The 15060-nt window shown below is 54.1% G+C and overlaps 1 long non-coding RNA gene across 1 annotated transcript; it reads left to right on the plus strand.

Annotated features, from left to right (window-relative positions):
• Positions 1–1418: 1418 nt before the first annotated feature.
• On the plus strand, positions 1419–13694 carry LOC129145123 (uncharacterized). Its single transcript, XR_008550214.1, has 3 exons — positions 1419–1854; positions 12356–12568; positions 13663–13694. It is a non-coding gene; the product is annotated as an uncharacterized LOC129145123 (long non-coding RNA).
• Positions 13695–15060: the final 1366 nt, after the last annotated feature.

A 15060-nucleotide genomic window follows, 5' to 3' on the forward strand; every position in this document is an offset into this window, starting at 1 on the left:
TTCCTTCTTTTTTTTTAAAAGAAAAATTGTTTTGGGATCCTCTTTTTTTAATGTCATTGTATTCTTTAGCAGTCTGGTGAGGCCTGCACACCCTTCTCAAATAAATTTTAATTGCATAAAACAAAATACAGAGGGTGACGAAGTGCATGCTGTTGAACTATAGTTCTAACCCTGGAGCCCAAGTTAAAACAGCCAGCTATGCTCTTCCAACATGAGAAAACAAACTTGGCTTCTTCCCCTGCATACTCTGTGGGGGGATGGGGAAAGTCTGCACATATCACCGCAGAGCTGTCCTGGGGTGCAGGGGGCAGCCATATTCCCTCAAGCCCAGGAGGCAGGGTTTGGGGCCCTTGGGGAAACCACAGGGAGGCAGAAGGCAGGGCTGCCTGGTGGAAGAAGTGAGCACGTCTTTGGAGGTGGGGTGCGGAGCTGTTTTCTACACTGCAAAGTAGGCAGGAATTCTGGGATGGGGGTGGGTGATTGCTGCTTGGGTGGGATTTGATTGATTTAACCTAAGGTCCTTGTGGAGGTGGATCTAGGAGGTACCCAAAGCTGTTGGATCTTTCCTTCATCAAGCCCTGAGCTACCCAAGCCACCCTGGAACTGAGAGTTGGTCCCTTTCTGCTGGTTCCTGCTTGCCAGTGCCTGCAAGGAATTTGCACCCGTGCCGACTCAGTTTTGCTTCAGAACCAGAAGCAGGTCTTGGTCTTTTGAAGACACTGGGCTCCAGACTGGGGAAACCACTTGGAGTTCTGAGGCTGACCCCCAAAACCATTTCTGGGTGTAGGGTGGAGAATTGTGAACTATGGCAGCCAGCCTCCCCCAGGCTGTCTAGAGTTTCAGTTCCCAGCCTGGGATGGAGTCCCTCTACCAAGTCACCCTCCCCCGAAGCTTCAGGGCCCTCAGCGGAGCCCAAGACAGTCTTTGAAATGGTCTGTGTTGTGGATGGAGGAGCCGATGGCGGTGTCAGGGCTTAGCCCCAGTTGCACAGCTGGCGGGTGGCAGCTCTGGCAGAAGCTCAGGCCGAGTTCCTCCTGCTGCTGAGCAGCGGCCCCTGGGAGAGTGCAGCCCAAGGCAGCCTTGGGTCCCCTTTGACAAACACATCATGCTTGCTTCCCACCTAAACCACCTCCGTGGGTGGGGAGCCCGGGACTGGTCTATTAGCTTTCTCCCGCTGTCCCCCGAGGGTGCATTTGTCTGTTTTGCATTTTTTCCAGGCTGTAGTTAGACACCTCCTGGTCCTGGGGGGAGTGCTGCAAAGAGAAAATGTCAGGGCGACACGCCGCCAAGATAACATTAGCGAAATATCAAGTCCTTTATGATGTCAGGAGGGATTCCTTCCCGCCGCCGAAGCTGCCTAATGACATCATAAAACAGGCCTGCGGCAGCCGCAGCCCCCCTGAGTCATCAATCAGGCCTGTCTGTGGAGGAACCCAGCGCGCGGGGTAGGGGGGCAGGGTGCAGGGCTTTAAACTCTAAGGAGGCCCCAACAACAGCAGCAGTGTGATGAGCAGGGGGGCTGAAGATACCCACAGTCCCCAGACTGGGTCAGTCCCTGGGGGGCAATGCCCTGCCATAGCCGCCTGGTTCTGGTTCCTGGGGCCTGTCAAATATCCCAAGGCTGAGTTGGCCTGTTCCGGGGTGCCCATGACACCCCGGGTGGGGGGCTGTGATCAGTCCAGAGTTCCTCAGTGGTGCTGAGTCAGAAGAGGGGACCTAAGTCCAGCCTTCCTGGTGCTGATCGTGTCAAGGACAGACAGAGGCCTATCGTCTGGACAAAGGATGGAAAGTCACCCACTGGAGACCGACGGAAGAGGTCTTTGACTCCTTCATGGCTGGTGCATGTTCTTGCAGGTTGTGTGTTTGCTCCTGTGCATTCTTTTGCTAAATACATCTGGGGGTGTTAGCGCATACCCAAAGGATTGCATTGCCCATGTCCCTGGCCTGGCTGTGCACACGTGCCGGCAGCTGACTGCCTTGGCACATCTGAGGCTTTTAGCCCTCACCGTCTGTCCTTGCGCTGGTGCTTCATGTGCCAAACATCTGCAGATGTGGGCTCAGAGATGCCGACTGGGATAAGGAGGCTCGAAGAGAGTGTGGGATGGTATGGTGTGGGTCAGGATGTAGGCATCTATGTGCCCAGGATGTCTTAGAATGTCAGCTGAGAATGTCAGTTGCCCATTAGAATATCCCAGGGAGATCTAAAGACCTACCCATGCCCCAGTCTCATGTCAGAGCAATTAAATCATCTCAGGAGCCAGGGCCCAACTATTGGTATTTTTAAAGGCCCCCAACGTGGTTCTAAGTACCGCGGGATTGAGAACACAGAGCCAGGTATGCGGGGCTTGGCTGGCCCAAGTGTGGTCCCTGGATTAGCATCACTGGCCTCACCTGGGAACTTCTAAGAAATGCAGAATACCAGGCCCCTCCAGGCCTCCTGAGTCATAATCTACACTCCCATACTGTGTATTTAATGGGACCTCCAAGTGATGTGTCCATTACTGAGGTCTGAAAAGACTAGCAGAGCTTCTCACTGCTTCACAGCTCAGAGTGTCTGGTTCAGTAGGTCTGGGGTGGGGCCTAAGAAGCTGCATTTTGAATGAGGTGTTGTTAATTCTGTTGATCTAGAGACTACACTTTGAGAACCACTGGCTTAGCTGTAGAATATGAAGGAGGCAGACAGGAGAGGGAGTGGAGGGGTTTGTGTGTGGCAGGGGCTATGGGAGAGGGAGAGGATGTCTGGGTCACCCAGGAAGATCATGTTCCCAACCAAATGTGCGGCTGGTTATCATCTCAGGGCTTCAGTTTCCCTGACTTAGGGACCCGTCTGGAGATGAGGGTAGTAAAGAGAACAGGAAACAAGAGCAAGTCTCCTGAGAGCTGCTGGTAATTGCCTCCCCAGGCCCCCATCCCCTAGGGAGCCCCCCTCTGAGCTCTACCACTCTAGTAAGCCACAGAATCCAGGTACAGATGCATCCCTGGATTCCAAGAACCCCAGGCCACAGAATCACTCCTTTGCAGAGTCCAGGCTCATCAAAATACCCACATACCATCTTGGGGGTCCAGTGCACAATGGGATTCAACAATTATCTGGTTTGCTGAGGACAATCTAAATCATATGGGTCCTGGATTACTGAAGTTTGGTTGAGGAATAGGTGAGGAGGCCTAGAAGGTATGGTGGAAGTGACAAAGTATGTTCCTAAGGGAAAGTCATCTGGGACCTGTCCCCCCAGCACCCCTCCTCTGGCCTGGCTTCCTGGTTGAGGAGGGAAGACCCTCTCCAGGTTGCCCAGTGATGGGGTAGGGTTTAACCTGGTGGAGGTGGCCAAGGGGAGCAGACATCTCTCCCATGGGGCAGCTGGCCTGTCTGTCTGTCCATCTGATGGGGTGGCAGGAGGTGAGGGTGGTGGTGGGAGCAGCAGACAGGCAGGCTGGGTTCAGCCATAGCCCGTCTTGCCTGGGGCCAGCTCTGCAATATCAGGGCCTCTTCTGCCTGCATCTCCACGGCAGTAACCTGAGGGCTGGGGAGGAGATAGCAATCAGCCGGAATACCAGAGGTGTGAGGCAGGCATGACCTCACCCAGGGTGTGCCTGCTCTCGGATGGGCCACCCTCCAGCCCGCTCCCAGGCTTAGACAACAAGCTTCAGCCAGCTGTGGCAGGGGCGTCCCTACGCGCTGCGCTGGGGCCTGGCCAGGTCAGGCTGGCAGGCGGGAATGTGCACCTCTTCTGGGAGTGTTGCCTGGGGCAAATGCCGGGGTCTCAGAGGGGAATCCCAGTCCTTCTTGAGTTCCCTGGGACATGGACACCTGGGGCAGAAGCAAGGAGGAAGGCTAGGGCTGGGGAGATCAATTCAAGACCAAAATTGAGTGCTAGACCGATGGACCAGGAGAAAGGGAAGTTGACACTTGCCAGCAGCCAAGGGAGCTAGGAGACCCTTCTCAGCTTGGGACTGGAAGTAAAGTCCAGGAAGAGGGAGGGCCAGCAGAAGTGCCCCTACTGTGTGCCAGGCAACATGCTAGCAAGAGCAGATTCGGAAACCAATGCCAGAAAAGCCCAGAAGAGACTGTGGGAAGTATTCTCTGAGCCAAATATATTAAAGAGCAACTTCAGATTGAGCCCAGAGATTCACACTGTGGTAAGACAGGCTGCCAATGTCAAGTGGTTGATTGTGGGCTGGCAGGCAGGGGGAGGGGTGCAGGAGTGGGACTGGATGGACAGGGAGCTCCCCCAGGAACAATCAGGGTCCTGGAACTCCCTGGACAGGTGCCCACTCTGAGTGGTTAGAGCAGAAAGTGGGATGAGCAGCAGCAGTGGGCACTGGTCCTGCACCTTCTGGTTGGGGTCTGCTCGCGGACTGATTGCCCTGGCCCTCAGCTGTTCCCACTGACACCTGCAAGCATGCGCAGGTCCTTCCCACTCATGCTTAGCCCACCCCACCTCCCGCCCCCGGGTCTACATCAGCACCCACTTCCGATCTACGCACAATGCCCACCACCCCCATGCACATCCCACACCCACACCCACAAGCACAGGGAGGCAAGCGGCCTCACCCAGGGGCGTTGCACAAGCTGTGTAATGAATGAATGGGTCCACCCGTGAGCCGCTGGCCTTTCCTGGCCTTGTTCCCCATCCCTGGGCTCAGAGGCCCGAAAGCAGCAGTGCAGACAGTATCTGTCCCGGTGCCAAAGGCCACAGCCCTGCTCCCCAGAGTGCCTGCTGGTGGCTGCCTCTCCTGGCCCTGTGGGAGCTGCCCTCCAGGCCCTCTTCCCTCCTGTGCTTACAGGGGACACAGCCCTGCAGGGCGACTCGCTGCTTCCTTATCCAACTGGGCAAGGTTTTCCTGGTTCTTCCATGTGCCTGGTCCCCTGCTGAGCTCAGAGACAAGGAGAAGGACCCACCGGCCACTTTCAAAGAACACCTGGGACTTCGCTGCCCTCAGGCTGGCTCCCCACTTGTCTTGGGATTTCAGACCCTGCCCACTCCCCCACACTCACTTTTCTCTGCCATGTGACAACCACCCTCCTCCTTGTCAGTCTCCCCCACCTTCCTCTTTTCCTCCTTCACATGACTCTGAATGGCTGGCATCACCTGGGCTGCCTTCTTGGTTCTGGGGCAGCCTCAGGGGGACGGTGAATAGCTTCAGATACCCCCGCCCCCTTTTTTCTACTTGTCCGGCTTTAGCCCTGGGACATGCAGACCCAGAGCAACCAGGGCTGGGAGTTGTCCCTCTTGGGTTTGGGGTTAGCCTCTTGGCTTCTCAAAGGCCTGAAGCATGGTGGGATGAGGAGGTGGGGGGGGGGAGGGACGGAGCGAGTAAGGGAGAGAGAGAGCATGCACATGAGCAAGAGCAGAGAGTGACAAACTCAGAAACAGAGACAAGGACTAGGGACAAACAGACCAACAGAAAGAGATTCTGACCCTACCACGAGCACTTCTGGAGTGACCACCCTCTTTTCTTGAGGGTGAACGTGGGTCTCTCAGGGCACGCTGAGGCAAGGTACCATTACACAGCTCTGGAATGACCCTCAGAAAGAGGCCAGCTCTGGCCCATCCCTGCTGAGGGTTGGAGGGCAGCCTGGAGGAGGAGGCTGTGAACCGAGGCAGTGAGCTTCCTGGGAGGGGACTCCAGCCTCAGGACCCTCCTGTCTACCCTCCATGGGTCTCTGCCTTGCTGTGGTCTTGACACCTTCAGCTCAAGCCTTCAGGGAGCTTCGTCAGAGATTGGAAATCAGCTTTGCGGGGGAAATTTCGCAAATTCCCAGCAGCCTCTGGCCCCACCTTGCGTGGGAGGTCTTTAGTCTTTTCTCAGATGCTGGATCCCTGGGCCTCCGTTCTTTGTGCTCCCTGGTGCCAGCTCGGAACTTAGGGGCCCCCTTCCTCTTGTCTCTGGGAGCTTAATAGGGTGGCAGTGGGAATGGGGGCTCAAGATTAGGAGCCTGACCTTTCCCCCATCCTGGCCTAGCAGCCAAGAAGCTCCTGGGCATGCTCTGATCCAACCCAACCCGCTCTGCAGGCCTCCTGCCCCTCCCCTGCCCTTGGCCTGGAGGACCCCTCCTGAGCCGAGCCAAGGCTGAGGGGGCCCTTCTAAGAGCCTTGAGCACTCTCATGAACTCAACAAGGGATCTTGGCAGGAGCTGCCAGTCCCTTTTTGTCCCAGTGGCACGCACCTGCCCCAGGACAGAGGGGCCTTGGCAGTCTCCAGCCTGGTTATCTGATTTGGGGGCTGATGGGGTTTCTAATGGAAAACAATATGGTAATTTCAGAATGTTCCTGATTAGATGAAAATGATATTGCATCAAAGTTACTTCCTTAATTTATTCAGAAAATAACAAGAGAGAATTTTCTCCTAAGATCCTTAATTAAACCAGAGCTTCCACTGCGCAGGCAAAGCAGGCACTGAGCTCCAGGTGTGGGGGACAAAGGCTGATCCTGGCCTTCACTCCCCAGGGGCTGCCCTTGGGCTGCAGGGCCTGGGCAGGTCTTTACCCCGACAGGCTGCCTGTTCTGCCTGGAGGGAGCATGGGCAACACGAAGGGACCAGACAGAAGGGACCCATGGGACAGCCATCCAAGAACATTCGAGTCTTTTCAGATTCCCTCTGACTTCGTCCTGTGAGTCCTCAGGGACCCAAAGTGGGGGTGGCAGAACTGGGCACCCAGAGGGTCTTCAAGATACAGAATAGCCAGGGTGAGCATAGAAGACGCTGGTAGGCCCAGTTTTACTCTGCATTGGGATCAGCTTGGGAAAGTTGGCACATGCAAAAAGGCTTCACTGAGGACAGTTTGATTTGAGAGGGTAAAGCAGATTTAAGAAAAACAAAGGATGGTGAAGCATCTGGACATTAGTGATAGGGAGAAGGAAACTCTGGCTACTCTAAAAAGGGGGGACAAGGCCGCCCCTGGTGGCGCAGGCGGTAGAGCACAGCGCTGTGAAGCTGTCTGCAGCCTCTGCAGTGCTGGCTCGATCCCTGCCGTCTGGTGAGGGTCCCACATGGCACGGCAGACCTCTCCTGTCTCACCCACTGCTCTCCTCAGCAGTGTATTTGGTCGTTCTGCCTGTTTTGTTCCCTGCTCTGTCTCTGGTGAATCCTCTTACCCACCCCTCCGCGCATCTGGCCTGTACCCTGGTTCTTGTATAAATAAATAAATAAATCTTAAAAAAATATAAGTAAAAAGGGGGGACAGAGGGTCATTTGACAGAGCTGTGGCCGTGGATTATCACAATGAGTAGCAGAATACAGGGAGGCAGGGGAGAAAAGGGCTATATCCCCAGCCTGTCTCTTCCCCTGCCCTCTGACTCCTGCCTGCGCAGAGCATTAGCTGGACAGGACTAGAAGCCAGGGGGCTGGGATCCTGGTTGAAAGCCTTCATGTCGGGGAGGTTCCCAGTGCACAGGGCAGGGCAGAAAATGGATGGGGGTGGGGGTAGAGAGCAAATGGAGACCAGCTCGCACAGCCTCTGAGGTGATGGGAAACAACTTTTCATTGTCTGATGTTTCAGAATTTCTCTAGCACATTCTTATTCATTTTCCTTCTCACTTCCCACAACAGCCCTAAGAACAGATTCTTGTCTCTAGGAGGAAACAGCCTCAGAGAGGTTGAGCAATGTCTCTGAAATCACACAGTAGGGAGCTAATTCATTCTGCCTCACTGCAAATTTTGCCCCCCACTCCTTCCCTCCTGAAATAGAGGCTTGGATGCAGAAAGTGATAGTCTGGGCTGAGTGTTCTGAGAGTTTCCTGGTGTGAAAGAACTCTGCCTGGAAGCTTCTGTGGGGCCAGGAGGGAGGTCCTGCTCATGGGTGAAGATTTGGAGCACTCGGGACACCTGGCCGATTAGATCATAACCAACTACTCAAGAAACAAGTTTCTAATTTTGACGGGGCCTCCTGACCCCTGGATCTGATGGAGGGTTGGCTGAAATCCGTTGGAGCAGGAGCTGAAAAGGGAGACATCATTGCTGAGTTGGGATCCCCCCATCCTTCCCATTTGCCCACATGCCTACTGGTTCCAGGGTACCAGCCTTACTCCCCCTCCTCACCAGGCACTTGCACCCCAGTCACAAACACTGTAGGAGGCCAGGGACTGGCTGGGACATGGTTGGTACACCTTGAAGGGCTCTTGGGGAGCTCCTGACTTTGAATTCTGATGTGGCAAAGGGGTAGAGTGGTTGAAAGCAATTCCTTGAAGCGACACCACAGAGGACATCAACGTGCAGGGAGAGTCCTGAGGGTGGGAGGCTGATGTGGGTGCTTGCATGCCTATGTGTGTACATGTGCATGTGCACACTCGTGCAGCAAAACACAGCAGGTCCTTGAATATCATCCTTTCACCCAATGTCATTTTGTTATAAGGTTGATGAGATAAATACAATCCCAGGGAAGGCTGAACAAAAGAACCCGAATGTCAAGGTCGTTAAGTAAGGGCTTACTGTGAGAATGAGAGAGAGAGAGAGAGAGAGAGAGAGAGAGAGAGGAAAGAAGAGGAGGAGAGAGGGAGGAAGAAGGAATTTGCTAGGGTCAAGGATCAAAGGGGGCAAAGTCAAAGTGGATGGGCCATTGAGGGGATGGTGATGCTAGCTAACATCTATATAATATGTACTATACACCAAACCTGTCACAAATCCTATCTATCTATCATCTATCTATCTATCTATCTATCTATCTATCTATCTATCTATCTATCTATCTATCTATCTATCTATCTTCTTTTAATCCTTATAACCAATTTAGGAGGTTGTTACTATTATTCCATTTTACAGACAAGAAAACTGAGGAACAGAGCCATTCAATGATGTGCCCAAATCCTGAAGCCAGGAGTTGGGCCCATACCCAAATCCTAACCACTGAGAAGCACTGTCTGTCTGCCAGACTTGGAGGGTGTCTCTGACTCATGCTTTGGATCCCTGAACCACAACTTTGATCCTTTCTATCTTTGTCTCATGCTTTGATCCCAGAAGGACTTATTTTTTTTTTGGGGGGGGATGTGAAATTGACCCCATAAAGCCCAAGAGTCAGGAAGGTAGTGGCTTCTGCCACACCCATGGGTCACTGAGGAGGGTAGGGGAGCCTGTGGCCATGGTGGCCACGACAGTGTGCTTGTGCAAAATAGTGAGGGCACTGCCTGGCCCTGGATTCTCCCCTGGTGGGGCCACGGGCAGGGGAGGCAGGAAGTCAGAGGCATGGCCAGTGGACACACCAGGAAATGGCCTGGGGTGGGGGGCGGATATTGATTTCTCCCCAAATGTTTTTCATTTTCTTCTTTTTAAAACATCCTTGTTCGTTTTTATTTATTTTTCATTTTCTTTAAGTAGCATTCCCATTTCTAAAACACTCAAACAGGATTGTATGGGAGCTGAACGTCATTCATTCCTAGGTCTCAAATACCAGAGGGTTGCGAGGCACAGTGGTTGGGCTCCCTCCCTGGTGTGCTGGGGCTTCAAGTTCCAAGTTCCAGCGTTATCGCTCTGTGAGCTGTGTATCCTTGGGCAAATTGCTCCACCTCTCCCAACCTTAATTTCCTCATCTGACAATTAGGGACCATCTCAGCACATATTTCATAGGTTTGTATGACGACTATGTTGGCTGAGCCAGGACATGGCAGCTGTAGTTATGATTATCCAGGTCGGGTGGAATGACCTAGAACGAGGACAGTTTCTGAGTTCTCTTTGCCCAAGTCTCCTAGGAACCCTCTCCCACTGTCTCTAGCAGAGTGGACACAGCTCTGCTTTTGGACCTGGGAGGGCGGGTCAGGCAAGAAGGGGAGGCCCGTCTGGTCAGGGAGGGGTACCCGTGGACCTTCACTGCCCGGCAGCATTTTTCTGTCAGACCCCTTCCCTCTCCCAATTACTCAGGCCCCTGACTCTTTCCCGAAGTCCTGGAACAGTTGGCCAACCATCCAGGTTGAAACTTGGAGGCGACTTGCCCCTGTGGAGATGTGGTCTCCCCAGGTAGGGGCTGAACCTGCCACTTAGTCTTTCCCCATGGCTGCAGGTAGTGACCCCCCTCAGCCTACCTCCCTTCCAGCCCCAGAAGTGGCAGAGGCAGTCCTGGGGACAGGGCAGGGCTCAGCGGGGTCCCCCATTGTCCCCAGGAAGGGGTGAGCAGAAGATGGCTGCTCACCTGTCTGCACCCCGGCCCCTGCCCTCTGCCCTCTCCCTGGGGCCAGGGGCCTGAGCCCTGGGCTGGGTTCAGCTCCTACTCCAACCCCAACTCAGAGAGTTTGCTGGCAGCAGCGTAGATGACTTTGGTGTAGTTTCTGTGGTTTAATAAGCTACAAAAACGACATTATTTTAAGCCAATCTGGATATAGCACAAAAACTCTCACCCCGTCTGTTCTGTGAAACTCAGATACCCTGACGAGAACACAGCTCACAACCAACTAATACAATATTCTACTGGGCTCGCTGTCAGCGGGCCCCACGCGGGAGCCGGCTCCCCGAGGACTGCCCAGGCGCGTGTGCCGCAGGCAAGGCAGGCCGGGGAGGGAGGCGGCGGCCCGGGCACGGCGAGGAGGCGGAGGGCCGAGGGATAGCCTCGCCGGGGGCTGCCTCCTCTCCTGGAGGAGCTGGGGCGTCCGCGGCCCCTCTGGGCTCCCCGCCCCCTTCCACGGGACGAGGAGAGGAGAGGAGTGTTTCTGGCCTGCTGACAGCAGTTCTACTCCCACAACTTGCATATGTCTGATTCCGAAGCAGGGAAGTGTGTCCAACACACCCAATGCAAAGACAGGTTGTTGAATATTTTTTCTCTCATCACTAAAAAGGATTCCCTGCTGGGTGCAATCAAGATCCATAAACTCACGGCTCGAGTCGGTGTGAAAGCAGCGCTCCAGCCCAGACTCCCTCGCTGGCGCTAAATGCAGGCTCCGGGCGGAGATGCACAGACATCCGCTAGCAGTCTGGCCTTGCGACCGGCAGTTCCCGGCACATTAGGCAGTGCGCTTATTTTGGGCTCCGCTTCAGTGGATTAACTTTCAGTGTAAAGTTTCGGAGCTTGGGCATCATCCCTGTGGCGCTGCCTCCTTCTCTTTTGGTGGGTACCGCGCTTTGCAGAGCCAGAGACCAGGGAGACTGGCTGAAAAGGGTTTCCAGCAGCAGTGGGGTTCAGCCCTGGGAGGGGAAGGCCGGCCAGGCAGAGGCCCCCTGCTTCTCTGCGCCTTTTCCCCCAGGGCCCCTGCTCAGCCTGGAGAGCACAGCTTGCTGACCTGGACTCCCTAGGGTGCCCAGATGCCCAGTGTCTGACTCCCTCCTAGGCAGACATGGGACTTGCCAGCATTGGAGGTCTTTGGGGGGCTGGACCTGGGGGAGCACCTTCCTTTTTCTGCTGGTGGCAGCAGACCTGATATCCAGTACCCCTTCTCAGCTGGGCCACTGACTGCCCCCACCCCACTTGCACACACACCAGGACTTGGACTGTTTGTGTAAAGACAAGAGTGCCTTTTCTTTCTGAGATGCCCTTCTACATTCCTCAGGTAGGGAGACGGAGGCCAAAGAGGAAGTGGCAGGGGTCTAAGTTGGATGGTGGGGGCTCCATCTGGGAGTTGGGGGGTGGGGAGGAGAGAGGACAGGAGGGAGAGGAGAAAAGGGGACAGAATTGGCCCCTCAAACTCCTTTCTGAAGGAAGAGCTTGGGGTTCTTGCAGAAACTGAGGCACCTCTCCCCCTGCCCCTCAATGCCAGTTCTCTAGCAGGTACTTTCAAATTCAATGCTTTAAAAACTCTAGTTCCCATGAATTATTAAGAAGCAACTAATACAAGTAGTCTCCAAAAAATTCCCTACTCTTCCCCCAGCATCCCATTTTCTGGAACTATCTGATGCATCATTTTAAATCAGAATGAGCTTTAGAAACGGCGCGTGCGGGGTGAAGGGCTGCTGGGGTGAGCCCTGAAGTCCTACAGGGTGGAATCTATTACCCACTCACTCATTTATCTAGAACATACCATCGGTGCTGACTCTGTATATTACTGGCTGGGGCTGTGGGGGCATAAGCGGCACAGGAGGGGAGAACACCCCCCATCCTTACATTCCTTCATTCATTAGCACCGCCTGTGAGTCAGGCACTGTGTCTGGGTGCCCAGTGCAAGCAGATGCAGTCTGAGTATAAAGAAGAATGTGAAGGAGGGAAGAGGGTTTCGGAAGAGGGGTGCTGCCCTGTCCCCTCTCTCCCAGCTGCACACCCTTCTGAGAGTTCCACCAGCTTTTGGGAGCTGATGGGGTCATTCTGTCTCCAAGTTCCACCAAGGCAAACATAAATGATGAGAGATGAAATATTGAGGCAGTTTTGGGGAGCCCGGGATTGGAAAAAGAAAACCCTTCTCATGTCTCATAAATCATAAATCTCTCTCTCTCTTTTTCTCAGCCCCCTCCCCCACTCCCTCCCGCTCTCCCTCTCCTCAAGAGATCAGCACATTGCAAAGACAGGTTGTTGAATATTTTCTCTCTCATCACTAAGAAGGCCTCCCTGCTGGGTGTAATCAAGAACCATAAACTCGCCTTGCAGCTCCAGTCGGTGTGAATCCAGCCCCACTCTGCTCGCCTCGATTCAGACACGCTCAGGGCCGGCTGACAGCAGGTCAGGCTGCTCTCCCAGACGCACCCCATCCCTGAGGGGCTGTGGTGAGGGGGGCTGGGGCTCCCGGAGTCGCTCCTGCAGGCCCTGTAATGACCGGGCATGGAATTCAGGGCATCTCTCTTGAAAGGTCAGGAAGGAGAGAAATCAATGCCTGCAGACAAGGAGTCAGGGCGATGACAAGGGCCACAGGCACGCTTGACCTTCACCCTGTGTCCTCAGGTCCCCTGGGGAGGAGGCAGGAGGCAAGATAGCCTTTCGAGCCTGGTAGCTCTTTCCAGCGGGCCACCTGAACTGATGGAGTGGCTTCTGTCTGGTTTTCAGAAACATTCCTTTCACGGCGGGAGAGGGCATGCACCTGGTGTTGCTCCAGAGGGCTGGGGGCAAGCTAGGGCTGGGGGTTCGGGGGACCAGAATGAGAGAGGGGAGAGGAGAGGAGAGGCCCCAGGGAAACTGGACAGCTAAGGCTGGGCAGCTAAGCGTGCCATCGGCTCTTTGTCTGAAATCCATTATCCAGATTGGGCACAGTTTACAGATGCAAAGCTGGGAAGGAGCTTTTCTCACCTTCCCTGACCTTCTGCCTCTATCTGCCTCTGTCTGATGTCACTGTCACTGCCCGAACCCCCTGGCCAGGTACCTTCTTCTCTGCGTCTCTATGTCCATTGTGATCTTTCCAAAACATGAACTGACTCTAACTTTCCTCCCTAAAGTGCTTCTATGCTGCCTGGTTGTCTGCAAAAAATGAACCATGGTGAACAACCAAGATCAACCCCCAATATTTCTTTCAATTCCCGTGTCAGGGGGCAATCTTTCTGGGCACCTGAGCAGTTTCCCAAATATTCTGTATTTTCTCACCTCCATACCTTTGCCTTTTCTGTTCCCTTGGCCAGGCCATGCCCTCTTCTTTCTGGTGAATGCCTACTTGTCTTTCAAGACCCAGTAGAAATGTCTCCTCTTCCAAAGAGCCCCCTCTCTGACTCCACAGACAGAGATGATCCATGTCCCCTGGGCAATGTGTTCAATTCACCCCTTCCCGCCTGTGTTGTGATTGTCAGGTCAGTGTCCCTCTCTCCACTGGCCACGAGCTTCTCCTCTAGGGCTGGACCGAGTCTGATGCAGCAGTCCTGTGTGTGCAAGTCAGGCCCCTGGCTGGTTGGGGTGAATAAAATCGGAAGTTACATCACCAAGTTTCAACATTTCTTCTGTCTGTTCCTGAGTCGTGTGTACCTGAGTGGGCACATCTCCCCCTGCCCCTTCCCCTCCCCGTCCTCCCAACCCCACAGGGACCCCTTAAAGGCAGGATGGAATCTGGAAAGTAGAATGCAAAGTGGGTACTGGTGAAGGTTGGTGAAACTGGGTTTGGATGTTGCTAACAAGAACCAGCTTAGACTTAGTACGGAGCTCCAGGGGCTCTCTGAAGGGTTATTGGGGTGGTGGTGGCGATGGTGATGGTGTGGCTTCCCACAAAGGGTGTGGGAATTTGCTGTGCAGGACCCGGATGCTCAACCTTCACTGGGGGTGGCGTTGGGGGGAGTCTTTCCAGTCAAGCTTGGAAGGGCTGCTTCAGTCCCATACACCCTCTCAGTCACACCAGCTAGTGGGGGGCCTGGCCTGGGTTCTTTTCCTAAGACTTCCAAGTGCCGTATTTGTCCAGGAGCAAAAGGGACAGCCCCGACCCTGCTGGGCCTCCTGTCTCTCCAGGGAGGCCAGGATCAGGGACGCACACAAAGTGAAGGTTTCCTCGGGCAGACAGCGAGCCCGCCCTCCCGCCTTTGCAGAGGCCACGGAGATATTGCCCACCAGCTTCAGGGCTCTCATAACTCTTTCAAGACAATCACTTTATTTATATGAGTTTGTTTTAAAAAACCCACAGACGATCTACCGTGGGGACCTCTCCTACTGCCTCAGCTTGATTCTCTCCTCTCCTCTGAGTCCATAACTCTTAGTCTTTTGATTCTCCCAGTCCACAAACTATAAAAATCTTATTTCTATAAGGTCTTTTATGGTTACCAAGATAGTCAATAGTGTCATTTTCATTCATATCATTCTGCAGGGAAGTTAGAGGAAACGAACCAGACAGAGGAGAGCTATAAATAAGGCTCAGCTACACAGGCCCCGAGCGGGTCTCACTGCGTTCTTTTAAAACAACTCATACACAGAACACACACACACACACACACATACATTATACATGTATGCACACAAATGTGCACACACATGCCCACTTCTGTGTAGAGACAGGTGCATGTGAGCTCACGCATGCACACAGGGTGCTTGCATGCATGGGGCTCATGTGCACACGTGCACACACGCATTTGCAGGTATGTGCTTACACAACTTGGCAGTCTGAGAAGGAAGCCTTGATGAAATTTGCCTGGCTTTGCAGGGCCAAGAGCAGGCAGCAGCTCTCTCTGTGGCAAGATGGGGGGACTGAAGCTGGCCGCCTCGCGAGCACATTCCAAAGCCATGAACTGCAAGCTTAGGCACGCAGCCAC

The sequence above is a fragment of the Talpa occidentalis genome, unplaced genomic scaffold (assembly GCF_014898055.3).
Source record: "Talpa occidentalis isolate TD23 unplaced genomic scaffold, MPIMG_talOcc4v2.1 talOcc4.9, whole genome shotgun sequence".
In the NCBI taxonomy this organism is placed as follows: Eukaryota; Metazoa; Chordata; class Mammalia; order Eulipotyphla; family Talpidae; genus Talpa; species Talpa occidentalis.